The sequence below is a fragment of the Herpailurus yagouaroundi genome, unplaced genomic scaffold (assembly GCF_014898765.1).
Source record: "Herpailurus yagouaroundi ecotype Mexico unplaced genomic scaffold, PumYag 190, whole genome shotgun sequence".
NCBI lineage: Eukaryota > Metazoa > Chordata > Mammalia > Carnivora > Felidae > Herpailurus > Herpailurus yagouaroundi.
Window position 1 is genome coordinate 2,287,263 of NW_024412421.1, and position 10,072 is coordinate 2,297,334.

The 10,072-nt window shown below is 38.5% G+C and overlaps 1 pseudogene; it reads left to right on the forward strand.

Annotated features, from left to right (window-relative positions):
* The first annotated feature begins 651 nt into the window (after window positions 1–651).
* LOC121010003 (CYFIP-related Rac1 interactor B-like) lies at window positions 652–1,268 on the forward strand (annotated as a pseudogene).
* The last annotated feature ends 8,804 nt before the right edge of the window (window positions 1,269–10,072 follow it).

Genomic DNA, 10,072 nt, shown 5'->3' on the forward strand with positions numbered 1-10,072 from the left:
ATTCATTCAAGGTTACCAAGTTGATAGAATGACAAAAACAGAATCACCAGCACTGGCTGAAGATTTCTTTCAGTAGAAGAGGTACCTTTACATGAGGAATCTTAAAGTTTTGACATGCACAGATGTTGAGCAGGGGTCAAATTTTTTCCTTGAGTTTTAAAATGCCCAGCCTAAAGAGTTTGAGAAGGAAATTTGTAATCAGGTGAATGTAGTATTAAAAGATGCAGAAGGTATCTTGGAAGATTTGCAATAACATAGAGGAGGTGGCCATGAAATACGAGATGCAATCCAGCATCCAGCAGATGAGAAGGCTTGAGGTGCAGTTGTTCCACTAGTACGCAAATTAAAGAAATTTGGGGGCCCCTGGGTGGCTCAGTCGGTTGAGCATCCAACTTCGGCTCAGGTCATGATCTCGTGGTCTGTGAGTTAGAGCCCCTCATCGGGCTCTGTGTTGACAGTTCAGAGCCTGGAGCCTGTTTCAGATTCTGTGTCTCCTGCTCTCTCTTGCCCCTCCCCCACTCATGCTCTGTGTCTCTCTCTGTCAAAAATAAACATTAAAAAAATTTTTTAAAGAAATTTTGCGAATTTTCTTAGAGGTTAGAAGAAGCACTAAGAGATCTTCTGGGAGCCTTGACAAATACCCCATACTCTTCCACCCAGCATCTAGAGCGAGAGCAAGCTCTTGCTAAACAGTTTGCAGAGACTCTTCACACTCCGGTTGGACAAACTCCAGATGACAAATCCCTCCATACAGAATGATTTCTGTATTATAGAAGAACATTGAGTCTTATGAGGATTAATAATGTTGCAGCAAAAGGAGAAAATGAAGTAAATAATAAATTGGCAAATCGACTGTCTTTGTTTTATGCTGGAGCAGTCTCAATGCTGAAAACCTTAAGTGATGCCACAACAAAATTTGTATCAGAAAATAAAAATTTACCAAAGAAAATACCACAGATTGTCTAAGCACCACGGCTAGTGTATGCAGAGTCACGCTCGAAACACCAGAATACAGAAGCAGATTTACAAACGAAGAGACGGTGTCATTCTGCTTGAGGGTAATGTTGGGTGTCATAATACTCTATGACACATACAATTTAGTGGGAGCATTTGCCAAAACTTCAAAAATTGATATGAAAGGTTGTATCAAAGTTCTTAAGGACCAATACCCCAATAGTGTAGAAAGTCTTCTAAATGCTCTCAGGTAAACAACAAAACATTTGAATGACGAGGCTATCTCCAAGCAAATCGGATCCATGCTGCAATAGCAGCTCTGGGGCAGGCGCCTGCTGTGGATAGAAGACAGTATTCTGCAGTGGCTGAGAATGCAGTTTTTAGTGATTGCAATTTTGATCTCATGTACTTTACTCCTGCTTTTTATTTCTTTCTTCTATTCCTCTTCCCTCTTTTTTAATCATGTTCTCATTCTCAAGACTTCTTTTCTGTGCCCAAATCAGTAATGTTATACTCTGAAGGGACATTGTCCTTTCAAATGGGCCATCTAAGGCAGTTAATTATGCATCTCAGGGGCCTCTACTGAGAAAAATATTGAGACTTGAACTACATATTTTTAAATGTGGATTTTTTTTTGAAAACTGGTATTTAATATTGCTTCTCCTTCAAGGCAAAATTGCTTATTCTGCTATTTGAAAATCCTCAGTCATTTTATTTTCTACTGCCGCTTTTTTCATGTGCAGCCAAAATGAAAATGTTTAAATTAATTGTGTTGTACAAATGGTACCCAACACAAATTTTTTTTAAATTAGTAAGACTTTTGTTTAAATTTTTAAGTTTGCATTTGACTTTTTTTGTAAGGATTTATGTTGTATGTTTAACCTTCATAAACTAATGTTAAAAACTGTGATGTGTAGAATACTAGATATGTATGTTCATATTTAAAGAATAGCTACTGATGATAAAATAAAAATCAGCTTTCATTTTTCTAAAATAAATAAATAAATAAATAAGTTATTTGAGGGAGTGTTAATATAAATGGTAATGTGTAAATTTCTCTTGTTCATTAATAGTACATAGAAAAGTAATTGACTTTCAACATTTTTCAATCTTTAAATATATTTTTTCAATATTAACTTTCTATTTTGCAACCTTGCTATAATTACTTATTACTTCTGGGAGAGTTTCTTTTTTGTCAATTAGTTTGGATTTTCTGATCATGTCATCTGTGAGCAAAGAATTTTATTTCTCTCTTCCTAATCAGCATACCTTTTATCTTGTTTTCTTGTTTTACTGTGTTAGGGCTTCCAATATGATCTTGAAAACATGTGGCAAGATGGGACATCCTTGCCTTATTCTTGATTTTAGTGGGAAAGCTTCTATTTCTCATCATTAAATATAATGTTAGCTATAGGTTTTGTAGATGACCTTTATCAAATTGAGGAAGTTTCTCTCTATTCCTAATTTACCAAGAGTTATTTTTCAAATGATGAATAGGTGCTGAATTTTGTCATGCCTTTTTTTAAATATATTTTTTTAACATTTTATTTATTTTTGAGACAGGGAGAGACAGAGCATGAACAGGGGAGGGTCAGAGAGTGGGAGACACAGAATCTGAAACAGGCTCCAGGCTCTGAGCTGTCAGCACAGAGCCCGACGCGGGGCTCGAACTCACTGACTGCGAGATCATGACCTGAGCTGAAGTCGGCCACTCAACCGACTGAGCCACCCAGGCGCCCCTTGTCATGCTTTTTATACATAATATAATGTGCTATTTCTTCTTTATGCTGTTGATGTGATGGGTTACATTAATTGACTTCCAATGTTGAACGAGGCTTGCATATCCAGGATAAATTCCACTTGGTTGTGGTATATAATTCTTTTTAACATTGTTGAATCCACTTAGTAATATTTTGTCTAGGATTTTTGCATCTATGTTCATGAGAGATATAGATCTCTAGTTTTCTTTTTTGTAATATCTTTGTCTGGTTTTGGTATTACCGAATAAATTAGGAAGTCTTTCCTCTGTTTCTATCTTCTGGAAGAGATTGTAGAGAATTGCTATAATTTCTTCCTTAAATCTTTGGTAGAATTCACCAATGAACTTTTCTGGGCCTGGTGTATTTTGTGTTGGACTATTAATAATTATTGTTTCCACTTCTTTAATAGATATAGGCTATTCAGATTGTATATTTATTCTCATATCAGTTTTGGAAGATTGTGTCTTTCAAGAAAGTGTTCCATTTCATCTAGGGTATTGAATGTGTGGGCATAGAATTGTTCATAATATTCTTTTATTATTCTTTTAATGTCCATGAGATCTGTACTGATGCCTCCTCTTTAATTTCTGGTATACATAATTTGTATCATCTCTTTCTTATTTTTAGTAAGATTGATTTTATTAATATTTCCAAAAACCAGCTTTAGTTTTGTTGATTATTTTCTATTGACTTCTTGTTTTCAATGTCTTTGATTTCTGTTCTAATTTTTATTATTTCTTTTATTCTTCTTGGTTAAGAGCCTTAATTTGCTCTCCTTTTTCTAATTTCCTACAGAAGAAACTTAGATTATTGATTTTTTATCTTTCTTCTTTTCTTTTTATACATTCAATGCTATAATTTCCCTCCAGGTGCTGCTTTTGCTATATCTCACAAATTTTAATAAGTTATATTTTCATTTTCATGTAGTTCAAAATATGTTTAATTTTTTGTGTTATTTATTTTGTGTTAATTTCTTATGTGTTATTTAGAATTGTATTGCTTAACCTCCAAGTACTTTTCATTTTTCCAGATATCTCTTTGTTATTGGTTTCTAGTTTAATTCTGTTGAGGACTGAGAGCAGACATGGTATGATATATCTTCTTTTAAATTTGTTAAGCTGTTCTTTATGCCCAGAATGTGGTGTAGTTTGGTTAAAGTTCCATTTGAACTGGAGAAGAATATGTATTCTGCTCTTGTTGAATGAAGTAGTCTATAGATGTCAATTATATCTGGTTGATTGATGGTGTTGTTGAGTCCTACTATCCCCTTACTGATTTTCTACTTGCTGGATCTGTCTGTTTCTGATAGAGGGGTGTTAAAGTCTCCACCTCTAATTATGGATTCATCTTATTTTTTCAGTTCTATCAGTTTTTGCCTCATGCATTTTGATGCTCTGTTGTTAGATGCATGCACATTAAGAATTGTTATGTAGTCTTGGAGAATTGATCCTTTATTATTGTGCAATTCCCCTCTTTATGCTTGATAACTTTCTTTATTGTGAGGTCTGCTGTGTCTAAAATTAATATAGATATTCCAGCCTTCTTTTGATTAGTGTTAGCATGGTATATCTTTTTCCATTTACTTTTCATTTATATGTGTCTTTATATTTGAAGTGGGATTCTTATAGACAACATATAATTGGGTATTGTTTTTTGGTTCATTCTGACAATCTCTGTCCATTGTAAAGGAGCAGTTGTAAATAGGTCTTTAATATTGTGGGAGGGAGAGAAAGTAAGTGTTCTGTACTCTTCTGATTTGGTTTCAGTCTTTTGATGAGCTTGTGCCTTTGAACTTGAAACTTTACAAATGCTTCTCAGTCCCTTCTTCCTCCTTAGGTGGGACAAGATGGCTAGAGCGGGCTGGAGTTGAGTATTTCCTTTCCCCCAGGTTGATTGGGCTCTGATAAAACCCCAATAGTTTAGGCTTTGTTAAAGTTTTGTTATTGTTTTTTTGTTTTTGTTTTTAGGGTTGACCTTGTTAAAAACAAAACAAAACAAAACAAAACAAAGTGCTCCGGCATATTTCAAAATGTTTCTTTTCCTTCTCCCTCTTCTGGGAGCATGAGGACATTTTTTTTTCCAATATTTACTGTGAGAACTTGGTTGAGCTCTTAGAGGTAAAACTCACAAAAGTGTGGAGGCCCCCATGACTGGGTCTTCCTGGAGTTTTTAAGAACTTTTCACACTGAGCTCCCAGCAACATGTCAGTTATAGTTCAGGTTTTCCTGACTGGGTCCTGGTTCCCAAGGAAGTTTCTGCTCTAGTAAGCTATGATTTTCTGTATTCGCTGTCCGTCTCTCTAACTTCAGGGACTTCAGTTTGCCATGTGACCTCACTTTTCTGACAGATCTAAGGAGTTATTGCTTTTTAAATCTGTTTAGCTTTTTACTTGTTACTGGAGCATAGTAACAGTTTTCAAGCTGTCTACATACCAGACCAGAAATGAAAGTCTAAAAGTTCTTTTAAAAATATATTTATTAGGATTAAAAAAATTGACTTCAAGTAAAATGACAACATTATTAAATAATAGTACAATTAATATTCTAATAGCTTTAGTTTGGGGAACGCTTTGTGGTCCATGGTGGGTGGGGGCAGAAACAATCTCCTTGTTTACTTTAGCTCTCTAGACTAATAACAACTCCAGGATACACATGCACTTCCCCAACTACAAAAAATACACATGCATGCTCCAGTGACCATCTGTCCCTGAAACAAAATGTGTGCACAGCAGAGAGCCCCCGCCTTGTCAGCTGTGATTTATGAGCTCCTGTGTTTGGAGGAGCTGCTCAGCCAGGCCATGCTGACTCAGCACCCCAAGGGCAACCTGTCCTGGCATCCCAGCCTCTCCTGGGGAGCATGTGAGGGTATATTACTGTCCAGACCTGGAACTCCAAGATTGATCTTCTTCTCATGCTTGCCTACCTCATCCCCAGCATTTCCTCTTTTTTCCTCCCTTCTTTGGAGAAGACACCATCCCCTCCCATCCCATCTCACACAGCTTCCCTACCTCCTCTTAGCTAGTCCAGTATGACGAACCTTGGTTCTCCCTCTACAATTGTGAGGTTTATCTAAGTTCCATATTCAATATCCACTTCTTTTTGGTGCTTCTGCCCACCATATATCCCCTCACACTTACGAGATTCTGTTCTAGAAGAGTAGAAAAAGAGGACCATGAGTCAAAAGACATGGGTGCAAATCCTCAGTCTCTACTAAAAATGTGTGTGTCTGTGTGTGTGTACATGTGTGTGTGCGGGGGTGGGGGGTGAGGGAGGGAGAAATAGAGAAAGACAGAGAGAATACTTGACCAAGACATTAATAGTCCCAAAACTATATTCTCCAGTGATCCTCTAGAATTGTAGGTTGTCCTGAAACAAACACTCTTTAACCTGTTAATAGCCTTATTTGGCTAATATCCCATTGTGTACTTTTGATGAAGTGTAGTTCCTCTGCCCACCTCCTGCCATGGAAAGAGAGGTGTCCAGTCCTTTCTCTAATTTCCCTCTACCTCCAATCCTAGCCAGGGGACAGGCAGCTTACTGATGTAAGCTCAGTCAGTCAGCTGCTCCTTTCTATATGACCTTGCCAATTGGTAAAAACTAGAGGGACCATCTGGAGGTGTTATCCTTGCCCATGCAATTAGGAGTGTGGGCCAGACAGGTCCTGCATGACCTTGGTTCCCAGTCACCCCCAAGCCTGGTTCTGTGACTTCCCAGTGATTCTTTGAATCCCCAATATGTTTTCATTAAGTTCCATTTGTGTCTAAGAAAGCCAATCTCTTTTTTTTTTTGCAACTAACTGTCCAATTGCCTGAAAAACAAGAAAAATAATATCTACCTAACAAGGGTTTTGTGATGAATAAATGAGGAAGTATGCCAACACTCCTAGCTTGGTGCCTGGAATATAAAAGCTAAGTTTACAAAAAGCTTAGTATTATTAAGCCTGAGAGAAGCAATATAGCTCATAGCATACTCAAAACAAACCCATGAAGACACTACTGTTTTGCCAAGGTGGAAACTGAGACATGAGAAAGTTAGGTAACTTTTTAAGGCCACCCTGTTATAAGATGCAAAACTGGGATTTGTTTCCAGGTCTATCTAGTATTAGAAATGTGTATCCACTCTCCTTCCTCATTTCTACATCCTCCTGTCCAACGCAGCCTTGAGGCCTATCAATGTGTGCTTGGAAGTAAAATCTAAGGTAGTTGTAGGAACCATGAATCCAGGACACAGCCCTCAGCGTAAGGTCCCACAGACACCACCTCTATTAATTTGGAGAGTAACACCTCTGATACACTGAATAGTGCTTTCCCCATTGTCCTTCCTTGAAATATCTCCTGGGGCAAAACTCAGCCTAGGAAGGCTGCCAATTCTACTTTGGGTTCACAGGTTATGAACTTCTTGAAAATGTAACTCAGGTGAGAGCACACAGGTCACAGTGATTCACAAAGTGTAGATCAACTGGAGCAAGTTCCCTGCAACAGTTTTGAAGGTTGATGGGACATTTCCATGGGAGAGAGCTGGGGAAGAGGAAGGAGTGGGGAAGGGAGGGAATAAAGAAGAGGGTGGGCTCTGTGAGTCTGCAGCCTCTGCAGACCTCACTAACCACAGAAGTCAGCTGGCCTCTGAGATATCCCAGCTCAGTTCTGCAACATCCCTAGGATCCCGCCACCAGTACCAGGGCCCTGGAAATTCTAGTACTTTTGTGGTATCTGCCTTTGTACTGGCTAGAACTCCTTCAGCTGCAACAGACAACTTAAAACTACCTTTTAAGTGGTGCCTGGTTGGCTCAGGAGGTTAAGTATCCGACTCTTGATTTTAAGTCAGGTCATGATCTCATGGTTCGTGAGTTTGAGCTCTACATCAGGCTTTGTGCTGACAGTGTGGAGCCTGCTTAGGATTCTCTGTCTCCCTCTCTCTCTGCCCCTCCCTGATTTGCTCTCTCTAAAAAATAATAAACATTAAGAAAATCTTTTAAAAACTACATTATAAAAGATGAATTCACGCTCCCGACAACTAGGCAGGACAAGAGATCAGCTGCCATTAGTCACAACTGGATGTAAATGCTCAAGTTGTGTCATCAAGACTGCTTTTCCCTATAGTTTGGCTTTGCCTTCCTCTGAGGGCCTTCTTTCCCCTCACTCCCCTTAATGGCAAACATAGCCCCCAGCAGCTTCTGGCCCACTTTCTCCAGCTTAGCAGTCACAGTGAAGGAAAGTACTTTTCCTATCATCACCAAAGAAAGTCCTGGGCTTGATTCTTACAAGTCTGATTTGATCAAGTGCAGCTGACTACTGTGGTAAGTGTCATGGACTGCCCTGGTTGTCCATTCCTGGGAAAGAGAGGAGCAGGATGGGGTCAGTCCTGCCCAGACTGTGGGAACTCCACCTGAGGTAGACGTCCAGTACTATTTCTAGCAGTACCTTTCTGCCACTGAAGGAAAAAGAGGACTGGGCTTCTCTCCACTTCCTCTATCTGAAGTCTGCTGGAATTTGGAGGGACAGAGGTGAGCAGAGGATCCATATAAGATTTTACACAGTGGCCCATTTTTTTTCTTGTTTTTTAAGTTGAGTTATAATTGACATAAAACATTATATTAGTTTCAGAGATACAACATAATGATTCAATATTGTATACATTGCAAAATGATCACAATAAATCTAGTTAACATCCATCACCATACATAGTTGTGGAATTTGTGTGTGTGTAATGAGAACTTCTAAGATTTATTCTCTTAGCAACTTTCAAATATGCAATACAGTATTAATAACCATAGTCACCATGCTGTACATTATATCTTTATGACTTATTTATTTTCCATCTGTAAGCTTGTACCTTTTGATCCCTTCCACCCCCCAAGTTGTTTTTCCCCCCTCTAAATACTCCTTTATTAATTTGTTTATTAATGACATACTATTCTTGTTTTATGGATGTGTTATTCTCTCTCTTCTCTGAGGAATTTTCTTCTCCGTGCAGAGGCTTTATTTCCTCAGAAATATCTTTTTAAATTTTAATTTTAGTTAAAATACAGTGTAATATTAGTTCCGAGTGTACAATATAGTGATTCAACACTTCCTAACAACACCAGGTGCTCATCACAAGAAGTGTCCTCCTTAATTCCCATCACCTATTTAAACTACCCCCACCTCCCTTCTGGTAATCATCAGTTTGCTCTCCATATTTAAGAGTCTGGGGGTTTTTTGTTTGTCTTTTTTTTTCTTTGTTTGCTTGCTTGGTTTCTTAAATTCCCTATATGGGTGAAGTCATGCAGTATCTGTCTTTCTTTAACTGACTTATTTCACTTAGCATTATACTCTAGCCCCACCCATGTCATTGCGCACAGTGGCTCATTTTTCACTCCAGAAACCTCTCCATGTGTTCTGAGGATCAGGTCTGTCCTTTTTTTTTTTTTTTTTTTTTTTTTTTTTTGTATCTCTTCTCTTTGCCCCCTGTGACTTACACATAATAGATGTGTAGAAAAACTAGAAAAGATGTGTATAAAAGTAGAAAAACTTGTTGACTTTGATGGTAGAATATTGAGAGAAGAAAGCAAAGGGGGCAGTCCCTACCAAGCAACTTCCAGCCCCTTGTAGTTGGAACAGGGTAGTCACCTCTCTGAGTTCCAGGACAAGACTATTGTCATGGCCACTTTCCCTGCCCAACCCATGTTGTCAGATACCACGAAGGGAGAGTAGCAGGAGACAGAGAAGAGCAGGTGCTGCTCTGTCTAGAGGAACTGAGAATAGAGGTGGTGTACCATTCTGGGAAGTGGTCAAGTCCAAGGCACTGCCTCTCCCCCTCCCCCAACCCGCTGCAAGGCTCTGGGCTATAGAGCTGGCTGCAAATGTTAATTGGGCACAGCTTAACTTTATATGACTGCAATAGTGCTGCTGTAATAATCCATAAAGAGCAGAATGTGCATCAGATGCAAGTTTATTGCGTAAAAGCTGTATCTTAATCATATTAATTGAAGTTTCAGAGCAGATGGGTTTCCTTTTCAAGCCACATTTTATTACATTTCATTAGCATCATGTTAACGGCAGCACAATAGAAGAAACTCCAGACATTAAAACAATTTTCTGATGGGTCAACTACATTTTCTGTGCAGTTAACTCAAATGCTAGCCTGGTTAGTCAGGACTTTTCTGCTGGTTGAAATATGCCCTCTTTCTGTATGTCTACAGAAATTCCTGAAGCAGAGGAAAAACCCAAGTTATAATATTTGGAATGATTTTTACCAAGTTAATAGTTTTTTTAGCCTCCAAGCCTCCAAAGGATCTTGCTTTAGAGACATGGCTGGTCCTAGGCCTCAAAATTTCCTTCCTTCCTTCCTTCCTTCCTTCCTTCCTTCCTTCCTTCCTTC